The following is a 16,378-nucleotide window of genomic DNA, read 5'->3' as shown; positions in this document are numbered from 1 at the left end:
TAGTTACCCGCGGATGTTTTGCTGAGAAATAAATTAATTATTGATTTTGAAATTTTTCTTGTAAATTTAGCTCAAGGCATACATTGACACGCCATAATTTTTATTTTTATTGTCCTCTAACTCATTGCGTAAAAATACAATATGGCGTCTGTAAGATCATAAAAAAGATGATTATACAAACAAGTTGTAAATCAACATATGCATGATTAAAGCGCATTTTTGGTAATACAGGTCAGTATTTTATTAGCGAAATTATCGATCTCACGAGTAATTTTGGCTGCGTTAAATAACTAATTTTATTTAATTTCAATTGAGAGTGCGTCTTTATTTTGGAAAATAAATCACAAAGTAAATAATTAAGTTTTTTTATTGGTAGCGCTATCTAACGGTAAAATTATAGCACCTCCGAAAACCATATCGAAATTATTTTCTTCAATTATCGATCTCAGAAGTAATCTAACTCAAAATAGACTAGAGCCTGCACATCTACACTATAGCAGAAAGCTTTTAGTGAAAATTTGTAGTCTCTAGCTATTGTAGTTGCTGAGATCTCAGCCGTACAGCCGGCCAGCCAGCCATAACGAATATAATGGCGTATTTTTTTTCAAAAATGCGCTAAAAATGAAACGGACCGATTTTTTTAATAAAAAAAATAGCTCGAAAAATAGGCAAAAATACGTTGGGGTCCAAGAACTATAACAATGTTTTCTGAATTTCCAGGAATTAGGGTTGAACTGACTTGAAATGTTGTGTCTTTATCTTTTGCACTTTTAATTTTCAGTAATTCGCAAATTTTTATATAGCAAACTGTTTTCTTTCAAGACAGCGTTATAGTCCTAAATTTTTGAAAGCCGAATTGTAAGGACCAAAAAATGTGAATTTATACCGAGTGTTCCATATAAAAAATGTAACATATTAAATTTACGAATTACCATACGCTAAATGAAATTAGTAGAATTTTTGGCAAAAATTGATTTGCGAACGTTATTTTCAAAAACCAATGTTGATTTTGTAATAACTAAAAAGTTATGGGCCATCAAAGAAACGCCCTCTAGTGGTCAAACTATATCCTAAAATAAGGATATTTTTTGCTACAACTATATCGCATAGGCTCATAGGGGACGAAACGAAAACAGATTTGCCTAGGTTTTCAGTTTCTGATTTTTTTCCCAAAATTCCCACTTCAAGATTGTGCACCCACGCAGAATCAAACTTGGAATCGCGGTGTATGAACATGAAACGTAATTTAAAAAAATTTCAACTGCCATCATTCTCACAAATGCGTTAAAAAAATATTTAAAAATCTGCCTTTAGGCTACATTCGATATTTTCGAATATTCTCACGTGATTTCGACGATTAAATGCGCATGAAAAAAAAACTGTTTTGACAGTTTTGTTTTTAATTTTAAAACTTCATTCAATTCCAACTGTTTCTACACTGCCAATTATTGTAGTTTTTTTTTAATTTGAAAAACTAGCTTTCGATTCGTTATTTGCATGTTGCGAAACCGCACACAACAAATTTCCAAGATACCAAAAATTGTTACACCAGCCGTAAAGAAAGAAATTTGCTGTCGCTGGCGCATATACCTCTCTTACTAACGTACGGGTGGTAAAAATCTATGCCTCTTGAAGAAGACCAACGAGGTCTGAAGAAGGTATGAAAGTAAGAGATGTAGGGGCCTGATGGACACGCAAAAAGCTATGATGGAGCGAGAAAAAATGAGAGACATATTTAAAGAGCCCATAAACGAAGCGTATAAAAGGTGCCAAAGAGGGAACGGGGTTACAAAAACCAATTTTAAATGAAGAACGGTAGGTAAGCTTTTACAAAACGCCCTCTGACTCATTTATTTGTAACTCCCAAAAAGTGTATGATTTTTTTTTGTAGAGCTGGTCACGACGCAATTTTTTTCGATTAACATTTTTCGCTGCAATTTTTTATTTAAAAAATTCAAGAAATCTATTTACAAAACGCCCTCTGGTGGTTTAATTTCGAATCTTACACTAAAAGGGTTTAAAACTTTTCTGTAGAGTTCATGAAACTCTACATTTGTCTCAAAATGTCTCAAAAACTAAAAAACTCACAAAAAACTGTAAGGCGTATGCGAAAAAAAATTACAAAAAAGATTTTTGACTCTCAAAAACCCTAAAGATGGTAACGGGCCGAAACCAAAATAGCACGCTTGTGAATCCTCATGCAAACCTATATGCACCCCAAATTCAATCAAAATCGGTTCAGGCGTTTTTGAGATTTTGAGACTTCTGCAATTTACGAAGTTTTTTGAGTCGGAAGTTTAAATATAGGCCGAGATATAGTCCGAGGTGACGTTAGAAAGTTAGTGCCCCCCCCCCCCATTATCTAATTTTCTTAAACTAAGATTGAATGTTACGTTGTATTTTGTAAATGTTTCTGCAAGTGAGGGTGTGGCGTTTGAGTTGTGCAAATGTTTCGTTTGGAGAGCCACCCGTAAACAAGTACTCAAAATTGGATAGACAATTTGCAAAAAAAGTTTTTGTTTTGAAATAAAATAATATGTAATGTATAGGGACCTCGATTGGGACACCCTGTAGAATCATTACGGAAAATTTACACAGCATTGAAGCAACTTGAATAAAATACGGAAATTGCAATTGATTCACTTCAATGACAGAGAATCAAATTTAGGTACCCTCATCCTAAAATTAAAGAGGACGAGAGGCCAAATACTAGCTATAAAATTAATTGACGAACGCGTCACTCATCATTTTTTTAAGAAGAATCAATTTATATTTTAATCCTCTCATTGTGAAGATAACTCATGCGCTCCATTAGCCCAATTTAACGCAAGGAATGTGATGCACCGCTGAATTTAAAGTGATTAAAGGAGATGATCTTCTACGCCATACATTCTTAATAAATACAATTTATATTCACATCTTTTTCAAAACACCCGATTTTTTGCTTTATGCGAAAATGGCACTAACTGTACAGGTACAACGTAAAACTGTCCACCGCACTCGCGAAAAAATAATGGAAAAAAATGTTGCTACCGTTGCGAGGCCGCTCCTTCTGCTGCCGGTAACTCCCGGTGAACTGAAGGCAAACAGCCGCACGATATCTACTACTAACCGCGTAACGAGTATCACGCTGATAGATTCTAAACAAATTCGAAATGAAAATAAGTATTGAGCGCGTGTGACGAAAGTTAGAAGGAATTAAAGTTTTATTTGTATCAATTTCATCTTAACAAGGCTGTTTGAAGGCAATTAAAGGAGGCCGCGCCGCATGTTTCACACTGTTAAGATGCTTTTATGGATCGGGGACATCGTCTTCACTTTTAACGCGGAGAAAGTGCACTGCAGACGATGATTGATGGTATTAGATCTGGCGAAGCTGTGCAGGTGCTTTTATATAGGTAAAAAATAGAAAATCGCAGCACAAATATTTACACGGTAATGCTAATGTTTGCGGAGGCTCTCAAGGTAGTTGCGTGCATACCACACTCAATCATTCGTTTCTAGTTTCTACATAACACTTGGAAGAAGTTTGTTCTTCATTTATTGGGTATGAAGACCAGATCTCAACAACTGTTAAGTGAAAAAGGCTCGTTAACGGTAATTCCTTGGTAGGTGATAGCCCCATTAAAGTAGCAAGAAAAAATGTTGCTAAAACCAATGCCTTTTCGCAAAAATTTCATTGAGTAAATGACAAAACGCATTTTCGTGAAATCGTGATATACCAAACACACTTGTAACGAGTCTAATAATTTATTTTTTCCAAAAGAATCTTACGTATGTAGGTAGTCAACTGAATAATTACTTATTACGTTAGCTATACGTAATTTAAGTACTAGGTCACAGGTAATGAGGTAACGTCACAAGTTCATTTAAAATCTTAGTGGGCGGGAAGTTGACGTTTCTTCCAGTGTGATTGTAAATTGAGAACACTTAACATTTAAGCTTGCTCCAAAAAGGCATTAGCAGTCCTATAATCGCATCGTCATCACCAGTTCAACGATAGAAAGTATTTCCCGAAGAAGAAGGCAGAAGATAGAAGTTAGTATCCGGACCAATCGCAGTGCCTTTTTGTATCCCATCTCAATCACATTATGGAAAGGTGCACCGGCAATCTTCATAGGACAGATTCCCATTTACGTGAACCAAGCCTGCAGGAGGGGACAAAAAAGTACCTACGGCCCGACTATTCGGTGACCGGTTGTCGGGCAGTTAACTACAAGTGCATTCATCGCATTTTGAAAATGACTCACAAGTTTGTGAATATTTTGTAAGAACGAAATAATTTACATTTAAATTTTGCGTACCGCGTCTGTAGTAACCGCGTAGTGATCTTTGCGTTGTAGTTTTCACATAATTCGTCAGTTCAAGTTATTTTGCTTTGAAGGCCACGGCCGAAGTCACTTAAACCACGAATGATAATCGTTCACGTTTTCTATTAAAACGCCCCAAGGGTGGTAATTTGCGCGATTTTCAACTAAAGTACAAATTCCAAAAGAATAAAAATAATCAAAATTCCTTCTAGAGGACTCCAAGCGTAGTTATTAAATATAATACATCCCTTTTGTTTTCATTTTCTTACATAGAAATGATCGAACAATGAGCTTTCTATCTATCTCGACTGCATTCAAACAGTAGTAGTAATAGTTATTATTAGAGTACTTAAAAGGTCAAACGAGTTCAAGGCTGGTTCATTTTCGCTTTCGAATTAAGAGTTTTTATTAATCGAAACGCCACTTCAACTATGATTTGTTTGCCAGAAACGTCCGCTTGTAATTGTATAAATTTATGCGATAGTTCTCAGTACGAATTTGCACGAATGCACTTATGATCTCGAACTTTTCACTACAGTTTGGCTATTAAGTGTTTGCCGGTGTGATGTCACGATTCTATCACAGAAATTTCAATTTGCTACGGTCTTTATTGTAGAATACTTTGTTTATCAAATTGAAATAGTTCGTGTCTGTTCTGACAATATTCGGTAGATGCCAACTTGTGTTTCCCGATTTTGTTTGCGCTTTTTATGAGTTTGTGAGTTTTGTGAGTTAAAAAACAATCCCTGATTAGTCTATTGATTCATATTGTTCAAATTTGTATGTGCGGCAGGGAATTATGTCGTCAGCTTTAGCAATACCCGCAAACCAATGGAGGCTGAATTACAACTTTCGAGCAACATCCAGTTGATTAAACGAATAAATCGAATGAGGAACGTTTCAATTAAATAAAAAAGTGGCTACAAAAAATAAGTTGCAAATTGCCGACAATACAAAATTGAGTCTCGCGTCTTTGCAACTAAATAGAGATGTGGACTGTATTTATGACGTAACCTGGTCGCTGACATCACCTGCTTGAATGGAGTACCAAATTTTCCATTCAATGAGTTCCGAAAACACGCTTGTAAAACCGTCCTGTAATTAAGCCGGATGCGCACAATATGTCGAAATCATAAACTTGCAAAGTAAGGTAATAGCATCATTTTTATTTGTGTAGTCAATCCATTATCGTGACTTTAAGGGTAAAGAGATTTAAATTGTTATAATTTTGAATAGTAACAAGTGATTGTCTTGTAGTTGGGTTCATGAACTCTAATTACAAGCTTGCAAATTGTGTTTCAAATAACTGGTAAAATTTGTTATTGTTTACCAGGAGTAGGATAAAGGGGTGGCCAGGTTAGTTGTAACGGGATCGGTAGCTAAAAAAGTTAATAAAATTAATATACGAGTATAAGTGATCGGAGAATTTGGTTTTTTCGAATTATCTAATCTATAGAGCGAATTTGGGATCTGTTGACCTCTGGTTGACATTTATTCATTGAGAACTGCAAGCGAGGGCATGGTTCGGAGCACGACGTGATTTCATGTCGTCCTGCGTTCATTTAATTGTTAATGCTTGTAAAAGCAGGTGAGCGAAATTTGGAGGTGGTGTTCAGCTTATAATAAGATCATGAAAATCTTTTGCCACCTAAATTTGGACATAAAGAACGATTTCACTGATAAATACGAGCATTATTATTATATTAAAAGTACATGAAATTCACTCTCCGGGTATCGAGATCTCACCGAAATTGACCTATAAATACCAATGTTGACACTTTTGGACCAACACTCATGTAGCTATAGTTGCCATATGATACCGAACGCAAAAGACCCGGAGTAAACCGTTAACAAATAAATTTAAAAATCGAACCTCCAAAGGCTGAATAGTAAAATGAAACTAGTAGTAAGTTTACAATATATAGTTTGAGAAGTTATTGTGTAACAATCGTTACTACCTAACAATAGATACACTAATTATTACCGACACATTCCTATTTGGGAAACATTAACCTGAATATCATAATTCACACCCAACCCAATACATGTAAATTCATCATGCGCCAACGTACTTTTGACTTATCTACTCACTTTAATTATATTGTAACAATACTTTTCAAAATTTTATTTTAATAATGACAAATGTTGACCATTGTTGTTACCTAAATGCAGATGAATGTTGTGAAGCATCACTATCTAGGTTCATTCAGTTAGTACAGAGGTTCCACGTTTTTATTAATGAATGAAATCAGTGCATAAATACGATGTTGACCACCTATTGAACAAAATACAAATGATGATCGAAAATTCACAGAATCATTTCTTGGACATCAAGCCTCCACATGCATGTGGGCATCAAGAATTCAAGAAATTCACTTCTTAATCATTAAGGAATGTGTTTGGGCGTTTCTCAACGAAATCGGTGTTAAATATTGATGTCTTTTGGTCATGCATTGTATAAATATACCTTGGAACACCTCAGCTGTAACGTAACGTAGCCGCCGAAAACTCTCTTGCCAGGAAGAAGAGGACAAATTAATATTTTAGAATTTCAGACATGATCAGTCATTATTCGCAGATTTTGTTTTCTATGGTAAATTTATAACGAACATTAAAAACTGCACGGTCGTGCAATTTGTTTCGTTATCCCAGACCTTTTGCGAATGACCCTAAATTCCAGGTAACAATGGGCAACCGAATTTGGAAATATCAACCCGACCACTTGAGAGAAGATAAATTCCGGTAACTAAGCTTATCTGTTGCAGCAAACTTCGTCTGATTAGATTGGGCCGGATGTCACTAGAAGCGCGCCTAATTAATTTGAATTTTGATATCAATTCCAGATTTTTAGAACAGCAGCACGCCGCACAATTAATTAATACATCCACAGCAAAAGTTTCCTTCCAACTGCAAATTGTTCTATACAGTCCACATATTGTTTAGTAAAAAGTTACAACATTTTAAGAGTCGGGTTTGGATGGGAGGGGGAAGATAGATGGTAAATCAGTAGTTTTTGTTTAGTTTTTCTTAAATATTTAGAAAACTGTGGGATTTGGCGCGAGAAGTGTATACAAAAATAATCTACATTAAATTGCGAACAAAAATGGTCTTGTGTATAATCTACTGGTACCATTACAATAGGTAGATAGAAATCTACCTAAAATGACGAATTGCGGCAAAACGACACCTTTTAGGTTTCATGTGTGATACATAAGGTTACACTGAAATTGACAAAGGAATCGAAATATTGAATAATATACAGGGTTTTTTTTATCCTCGTTCTCCCTCTAACTATCCACCAATAAGTATTCTATCAACCTTCTCAAAAATCGTCGAGCGCGTAATGTACAGTCGAATGGTTTCCTTTTTTGAAGCACATTGTCTTTTCTCTCCATGCCAACATGGGTATATTAAAGGACGATCTATTACTACGGCTGTCTTCAACTTGACAAATAGCGTTCTACAATCGTTTGAGAATGGTGATATTACGTTGGGGTTATTCCTCGATATGTCAAAAGCTTACGACCTTGTGAATCATGAAATATTACTGGCGAAACTGAACAAATACGGCATTAGAGGAGCTGCGCAAAGATGGGTTCATTCGTTTTTACAAAATCGCCAGCAAATGGTATCGATTGAAAGGGCTGGCTCACTTCAATTATCTTCGATAGCTTCAGTTCTCACCGGCATCGCGCAGGGGAGTATAATTGGTCCCCTGCTATTTACGATACTGATTAACGATATCAGCGATACAGTCAAAGGTATTGGAACCATCATTAACTACGCAGATGATACCAATATTGTCGTACACTCGGATCAATATGAAAACCTCAAACAAAAGGCGGAGCGAGCGTTACGTGAAGTTATATCCTATTTTGTTACTAACAAACTTCTTCTTAATGAGAACCAAACAAAATGCGTTCTTTTTAAATCCCATCGACGGCAGTAGACGGCTTCCGTACCAGTGGACATTAACATTAAAGGAAAGTCTATACCACTTTCAATAACCATCGAATTCCTAGGAATCACAGTCCAAGACAACTTAAAATGGTCTACTCATATTGACTGCTTATGCTCTAAACTAAACTCTATTTTGTACTCTATAAGAGTCATGAAGCAATACTTGGATGAGCGCACGTTAAAAATTGTGTATCATGCTAACTTTGAGAGTAGACTTAGATTTGGCATTATGTTTTGGGGACAAGGCGTTGATCATAATAATGTTTTTAAGATACAAAAAAATGTCATTAGAACGATGTACGGGTTGAAATATCGTGAATCGTGTAGGGGAGTGTTCAGAAATCATGCAATTCTAACTTCATTCGGACTCTACATCTACGAAATCTGCTTGTTTATATTCAAAAATAAAAATATCTTCAATTTAAACAAAATAAATCACAATTACGATACTCGTAAAAATGCGGCATTATATAACTATCCAGGGCATAAATTGTGAATGACTGAAAAAGGGTGCTACTACGCGTGCATTAAAATGTTCAACAATCTTCCTCTTGGCATGGCATTCGAAATGTGAAAAACGTAAAACAGTTCAAACAATTGGTGCACCACCTAGTGTTAAATATTGAACCTTATTGTGTAGAAGAATTTCTTCATCGTTGAGTCTTCGTCTTCCAGCTTCTTGTATTGACTGTATTTGACGTTATGTTGCTTCCTGATTATATGTACATTTTGCAAATAAACAAATATTATTATTATTATTTATTCAAAACAAAGGCAGCTTTGATATAGATCACCCTGTATAATTGCAATGTCGTTGGAACATATTTTTAGGTTGTAGCCAAGAGTCCTTCACCATGCCTTGACAATGCATTTTAAATATGAGCGTTAATAAATTCACAATCTTCCACCCACGCACTAATGGCCCACCTGTTTTTTTGAGACGTTCCAATACCTGTTATACGTACTATAGCTGGATAATAAATGATTCGTTGGTTGTTTCATTCTGAAAATGTTATTGACCATGTAAGTTGGATTAGGATTAAAATTAAACATAAACAATATTGCGTGCACCCCAACAAACTTGTGGAGCCTTGAGTGTACACCCATTAAAGGCAGAAAAGAATCATTTCCTTGGTAATGTAAGCTATGGCTACCAATAAAAAGCTTCTCGGAATGGACGCACGCCTCATCTACGAGTTGCTATGTAAGTTACGTGATAAAGTTTAAAGACGATAAAATCGGTGCATTAACGACCATATTCATCGACGTGATATTCATTGAAATTGTGGGTAAATGACTATCTAAGCAGCATGTTCTTGAGAATCGCCTGTCCAACTCTAACCAAAATTATTTTTAATTAAATCAGTGCAAACATAAATAAGAAGCAAGAGTAGCATAAACAGGTGCCAAGTGCGGAAAATAAAAGCTGCCAATTATAAAATTCGTGTGGTGCATAGTAATCATATTAGTACACAAAAGACGGCCCGATTAGAATTCAGAACAGACGAGACCATTGACTTCTACTACTATCGTTCTAAATTCCAGGAAGGAAAACTTTTCAACCACGCACCACTTGAAATATTGGAAGGTAGGTATAGTCACAGGGCTAAGAGACGAAGAGATTCGTGAAAGACACGGAAGTTGATATGAAAATAGAAGCTCAAACGTTTTTATCGGCCGACAATGAACTGAAGCAGGATTTCCTTGTACTCTATACGCGTTAAAATAAAAAAAAGAACGATTTCGTTTACTGTTAATGTCATCGACGGCTTCTAAAGGCGTTCTTTAAATTAAACAGATGAAATAAACAGCGTTTTGTTTGGAATACAGTTTGATCCGATGTGTTTATGTGTATACGGTACGCAAGGCGCGTCTTTTATTTGTGAACTTCTTGATGTACCTAATCATGACTAGGAAATAATGCCCTTCAAACACATGTCAGGATATGTTAACAACATAACAAATTGAACATGTGGGATGAGTAGCATCCGGTGCAGTAAACTGATATAAAGATACATTGTTTGGATAACGGAAAAGATTACAACTAGGTACACTATAATCCTACGAAGTAAGAATAGAAGACGACTTAAACACCAAATTTGAATTTTAGCTCTTTTTCACTCAACGATTTTAGTAAACATTAAAAACTCCCAATTCGAATCAAGGGTTACGACGCCAAACTGTTCAGGGGCGATGATTTTTGTATACTACTATAATTTTAAATTGCTTATAGCACAGATGCTTATAGTTATATGCCAGGTTATATGTATGTGCAGGAATTTTCTTAAATGTATACCTATTAGTCCAGTATGGGGAGCAGTCAAAGGGCCGATTCCTGCAAAAGGTAGTGTAAACGAATTTATCCATTTGGGCCCAAATAACATGTATTTGAAGAGTACACACCAATTTTTTCCCGGCACAACTTTTGGCAGCCGAAAAACCTCAAAATGTTTGAACTTTTTTCAGTTTTTCGCTTAAAACTTGAAAAATGTACATATTTTATGTATAATAACAGTTTTTTTTAGTAAATTAAAGAAAACAAAATTCTGCGTCGATCAAAAGATGAACAAACAAAATCGGTCCAATAGAAACATTTTTACAAGCACCCATTTTTTCCAACTTTTCTAAAAAACTGAGTTAACCTTTTTTTAATGCGTTGTGGCTCCTAAAGGAATCCACTACCCCCTCTCTAAAAATTGTAGAACATCAGCGAGTTCCAGGTTTTATGCATGCCACGACCCTGGAAATATGTTTGCGGGAAGTGCTGCAATTAAACGAAGTTTCGCGAGCGAGTGCGCATAATACTTTCTTACTCGAGCTAAAAGGAGAAGGTGGCGAAGTTTAGGCTAAGTAACCGTACTTACTGAAAGAGTAGTTTTTGTTTGATACCTACAGATAACGGGCGATCAAAAATGAGTTGCTGTCGAGTCGCCTTTGGAAATTCAAGTTAAATACGATTTACCATGTAAACAAAAATTCCAAAGGTCACTCGACAGCAACTCATTTTTGATCGCAGAGTAGTTCAACCTAATAGTACATAAACCTCTCACCAGGAAAGTTTACCGGTTAGAGAACACTTGATCCCGGTCTACAATCTACATTATTCAAAGATGTGAGCGACTTCCGGGATAGTATCGTGTCAATGTTGAACAAAAAGACTTTTCGTTCAACATTGGCGCGATCCTATTCCGGAAGTCGCTCGCATCTTAAGAAAAACATAGATTGTAGATCGACAAAAGGTGTGCTGTGACCGACAATCTTTCCTGGTGAGAGTTATATGTACCTATGTAATGTTATTGGATGTACGTAGAATTTTTATTGCAAATGTCGCTTTTTTACTAATTAAGTAATTATGTTGCAATCGTTTTGGGGAATTCGCCATTTAGCTTAACTAATGTTAACATATTTTCACTACAGAGAGGATTTTATATTTTTTAAGAGAACGTTGAAGATGAGTACAGAGTGTTAATACGCGTATGTTGCTTAGTAGATAGAAGTGAATTCTCTACATGTGTGGGTGGCTTTCATTATTTTGAGGTTAATGTACATGGTGTTTAGAATTTAGGGCAGCTTCAAGATTTGGTAAGTACTTCCATATTATAGATTCGTCTATGCGTAGGTAGATGGTGTGGATTTTTCCACAGGTGCATGTAATATTTTATATTTTAACAACTTGTAAAAAATTGACTTTAAATTCAATTACGATGTTTGTTGTCGACTTGTGCGTTAGTTGGGATGTTGTTTGTTTTATTTGCGGGCGTAAAATATTTTATTTTTTATATTTTTTATTTGATTTTGCCTTTATTTTTGAGTGGGCAGGGTTTCAGCCAAGGCTGCTCTACCAACCCAACCTACTATACATTTACAAATATCCATGACAGAACCAGGGACCCTTAGCATCACAGTTCAGCTTTAACTGAACTGCACCACACGAGCCGGAGAATTTGTTCTTGTACTACCATAAGCTTTAATTTTTAATATCTGATGATGCTTCTGTTGAAACTGGTTTTCGAGCCAAAATAAAAGGGGTAAACCTCAGACCTTCTAGCTACGATTGCCACTAAAGCGAATTCACAACTGACACGGTATACGAATGAGAAACATGGCCCGTATGAATAAAAGTAAGCAAATGCTTATACTTGCAAAATTCAAAATAAATACTCGTAACTGCCCCTTCATACTGGTCTGTTTAGCATGGTTTAGCAGCGCTGCACTACATCCTGTCCTTCTGCTTAGAAGCGCTGCTAAGTCGCCCAGTGCGAAGGAGCACTTACGAGTATTTACTTTGAATTTTGCAAGTATAAGCATTTGCTTATTTTTATTCATACGGGCCAATGGCCCTGATTCGGTAGGACTGTCACTTAAACCCTATCGTGGAAAGTTTTCAATAGCTCTTTTTTCCTTCCTTGTAATCAATGAAGTCCCTAGAGCTATTATCGTAAAATGAGTTTCGCAAGTCTAAGTGACTAGACGTGTTCATCTCGCGCTTAGACGTTGACATCAAATATTCCCATATTAATTAATTAATAACAGTGCGGTTATCCGTATATTAACTTGCAGTGCAGTGCCTTCAACATTGGTGAGAAACTAGATAACACTTAATCGAGCCGGCCTCCAGGCCGGCCGATAAACTTATCAAACTGTTACGAACTTTCTTCTTTAAATGTCTAAAAATCCCATTAAACAACCTATTTTGGTACTAAAAACGACCAACGGAAATTACTCCTCTGATGCCAACCAAAACGATAAACCAACCCCTACCGAAACAATGGAAGGCACACCCGGAAGTAGTAACAAGTCTAACAATAAAAGAAATAGCAATCACCTATCACCGCTACTAAACGAGGTACAGAAAAGATACATGTGGGATGCCAGTACTCTAGTAAGGCAAAATAAATATTACCTGCCGCAGAACACCGATAATGAAATAATGGAAACAAACCATATGAGCGCGTCACAAACCTACTCCACTACGCCACCAAAACCAAAAATACCCCCTATAAACTTACATATAGTCGGAGATCATAAGGAAATTATAAAAGACATTCACAAGATTGTCACAAAAGAATTTACCACCGAATGTAGGACAAATTACATCCGAATTAATCTGTCGGACCAGCAAGACTACCGTGAGCTCACCAAATTTTACACAACGAATGATGTAAAATTCTTCTCATTTCAAAGCCCCCAAAGCAGTCCATTATCCGTAATACTACGAAACGTGCCAATCTCTCTAACCGACAAAGAAGTTCTTGATGAATTGAAAGGGCTAGACCTTCCAGTACTAAAAGTAACACGACTTTTAAATAAAGTAAATAACGAAAAAAAACCATCACTACTGTGTGCTGTAGATCTTGAACGAACTGATAAAGCCAAAGAAATTTTCACAGTCACGAAGCTCTTCCACTCCATTATAATGGTCGAACCTAGACGAAAAACCAGTGACATACCGCAATGTCATAGATGCCAACGGTTCGGACATACCAAAAACTATTGTAAGCTTGATCCACGATGTATCAAATGTCTTGATAACCACATCTATACAGATTGTCCCAAAAGATCAAATGTAGCCCCTCAATGCGTTAACTCTGGCGAAGCCCACCCCGCCAATTACAGAGGATGCAAGGTCTACAGTGACTTAAAATCTCGAATGCAAAGTACAAACCCGAATTCAAATAATCAATCGGGACCAAGAAAATCCAGTTATGTAAACCCACAAAAATCGTATGCCCAGACAACCCGAAACCAAAATATTAATCCCAACCAACAAACAACCACCTCACAAACTCCTCCCGCCATAAATAATATCCTTCAGTCAATCTTAAACCTCATAATTCCATATCTTGAACAAATAAAAACCTTCCTCGTCAACAATATCCTTCCTTTGCTTTTCAATGGCCCATAATCATCATTAACAAGTTAACAATCCTAAACTGGAACGCCGATGGCCTGCGAAGGAAAAGATCAGTACTTATCCATTTTCTAAATACTCATAACGTGACCATAGCCTGCATAACAGAAACTCACCTCATAGATACGGAGAAGATTAAAATACCGGGCTACAACGTGTACAGATGTGATAGAACCGCGCCTATAGCATCCGGAGGAGTAGCTATACTAATCAAGTGCAATATAAAACATTATGCTTTACCTCAAAAGCAACTACAATTTTTAGAAGCAACCGAAATAATTGTAGAATTAACAGCCAACCTTAGATTGAACATAATAAGTGCATACTTACCACCTAATCGCAGACTAATTCAAGAGGACATAGGAGTAATATTTTCGCATAATCTACCAACGCTATTACTAGGAGATCTGAATTCAAAAAACACCTCGTGGGGCTGCAGAGTTGGCAACCCCAATGGTCAACGACTAGCCAACATAACATCTACACACGGAATCATTGTCTCTGCACTGCACCCAGCGAAGCAACCCACTATCCTTATCGAACAGACCACCAGCCTGACATACTGGATATCTGCCTACTAAAAAACTTTCCATGGCCCATATTTCAGCAAGTATTTACCGAGCTCGACTCTGACCATCTACCAATAGTGGCAACATTCTTACAATCACCTCAAATAAATACAGCCAGACCGAGACTAATTACTGGTAAAGTAGACTGGGACTACTTTAGAGAGCTACTCGACAAAGAACCATATGAACCGCGTTCTTTATGCACAAACGTAGAAATTGAAAATTCTGTAGCTACGTTCACAAGGACAGTAGTACGAAGTGTTCATAGGGCTACAAATGACAGAAAACTTAAACAAAATACCCACAAACATAAGCAGTTACCACTACACATCCTCAACCTTATCAAGGAAAAACACCAAATTAGACGTCTATGGCAGAGAAATAGAACGCCGCACCACAGACAACAATTGAATCGATTAACTCACAGAGTGAAATGGGAGCTTGATAACCACCGGTTAGTATGCTACCAGCGATATATCTCGGACTTAGGGACGCATGACTCATCATTATGGAGAGTTACCAAGAGAATTCTGAACCAACCGAATATGATGCCTCCGCTGAAATTTAACAACATAAACTACTGCAGCGAATTGGAAAAGTGTAACCTATTGGCAACACATTTAGAAAACATTCGAACCAGAAAAACATCCTGCTGAAGCACAGTTTTATGCAGGCATAGACGCCGAAATACACCTGTATCCCACCCCCTCTAAAACTAAGCAAAATCAAATAAAACTTACATCGCCAAGTGAAATTCAGGAACTCATAAAAGAACTCCCAACAAAAAAATCACCCGGACACGACCTGATTCCCAACATAGTACTGAAAAACCTTAGTGATAAACTAATAGCAAACCTTGTAACAATATTTAATGCATGCATTTCAACAGGATACTTCCCAAAAACATGGAAAAAGCAGAAATAATCTTAATTCATAAACCAGGAAAAAATAAAAGTGACCCCAACTCCTACAGACCTATTAGTTTATTGCCCACAATCTCAAAAATACTCGAAAAATTATAAAAATTCGACTACACCAATTTGTAGAACAGAAGGAGATAATCCCGCATCATCAGTTTGGGTTTAAACCTAGGCACTCGACCTTACATCAATTACTACGAATCAATGAAGTGGTTATTAACGGATTTGAGAACAAGTTACACACGTGCATATTGTTTTTAGATTTCGCACGGGCTTTTGATAAAGTCTGGATTAATGGATTGCTATACAAACTTAAACAAAAGAAAATTCCCGGATATTTACTAAAAGTTATACACTCGTTTCTACATAATAGAACCTTTTACGTCAGAATCAACGCCACATACTCAAAACGTAAAACCGATCAAGGGTGGAGTCCCGCAAGGCTCAGTCCTAGCACCCATGCTGTTTAACCTATACACGGCAGACATACCCACCCCGCAATCTAGTAACCTAGCCATGTTTGCAGACGATACAATACTTCTAACACAACACAATGAAATATTAACGGCCGCTGCTCAACTACAACTATCAATAGACGAGCTTTTAAGTTGGCTACGCAAATGGTGCTTGACATTAAATACCACCAAATGCGTAAGCAAAATCTTTACCTTACGGCGACCGCTAAACCCACCTAACATAGTCATCGAT

At 36.6% G+C, this 16,378-nt stretch overlaps 1 protein-coding gene across 5 annotated transcripts in view; it reads right to left on the bottom strand.

Annotated features, from left to right (window-relative positions):
* LOC116174202 (rab11 family-interacting protein 4) overlaps window positions 1–16,378 on the bottom strand; it is a 64,038-nt gene that overhangs the window by 22,683 nt on the left and 24,977 nt on the right. For 2 of the 5 annotated variants that reach the window (XM_031492081.1, XM_031492082.1), the window contains exon 1: window positions 2,918–3,096. The exons of the other annotated variants lie outside the window; for them this stretch is intronic. The gene's annotated coding sequence lies outside the window, so the exon portion shown is untranslated. Of the gene's footprint in view, window positions 1–2,917; window positions 3,097–16,378 lie in introns of those variants that run through there. 5 annotated transcript variants of the gene reach the window in all.

Source organism: Photinus pyralis, unplaced genomic scaffold, assembly GCF_008802855.1.
Source record: "Photinus pyralis isolate 1611_PpyrPB1 unplaced genomic scaffold, Ppyr1.3 Ppyr1.4_LG6, whole genome shotgun sequence".
NCBI classification, from domain to species: Eukaryota; Metazoa; Arthropoda; class Insecta; order Coleoptera; family Lampyridae; genus Photinus; species Photinus pyralis.
Note: the sequence above shows the minus strand (reverse complement) of the source record. Positions and strands in the feature narration are given on the sequence as shown.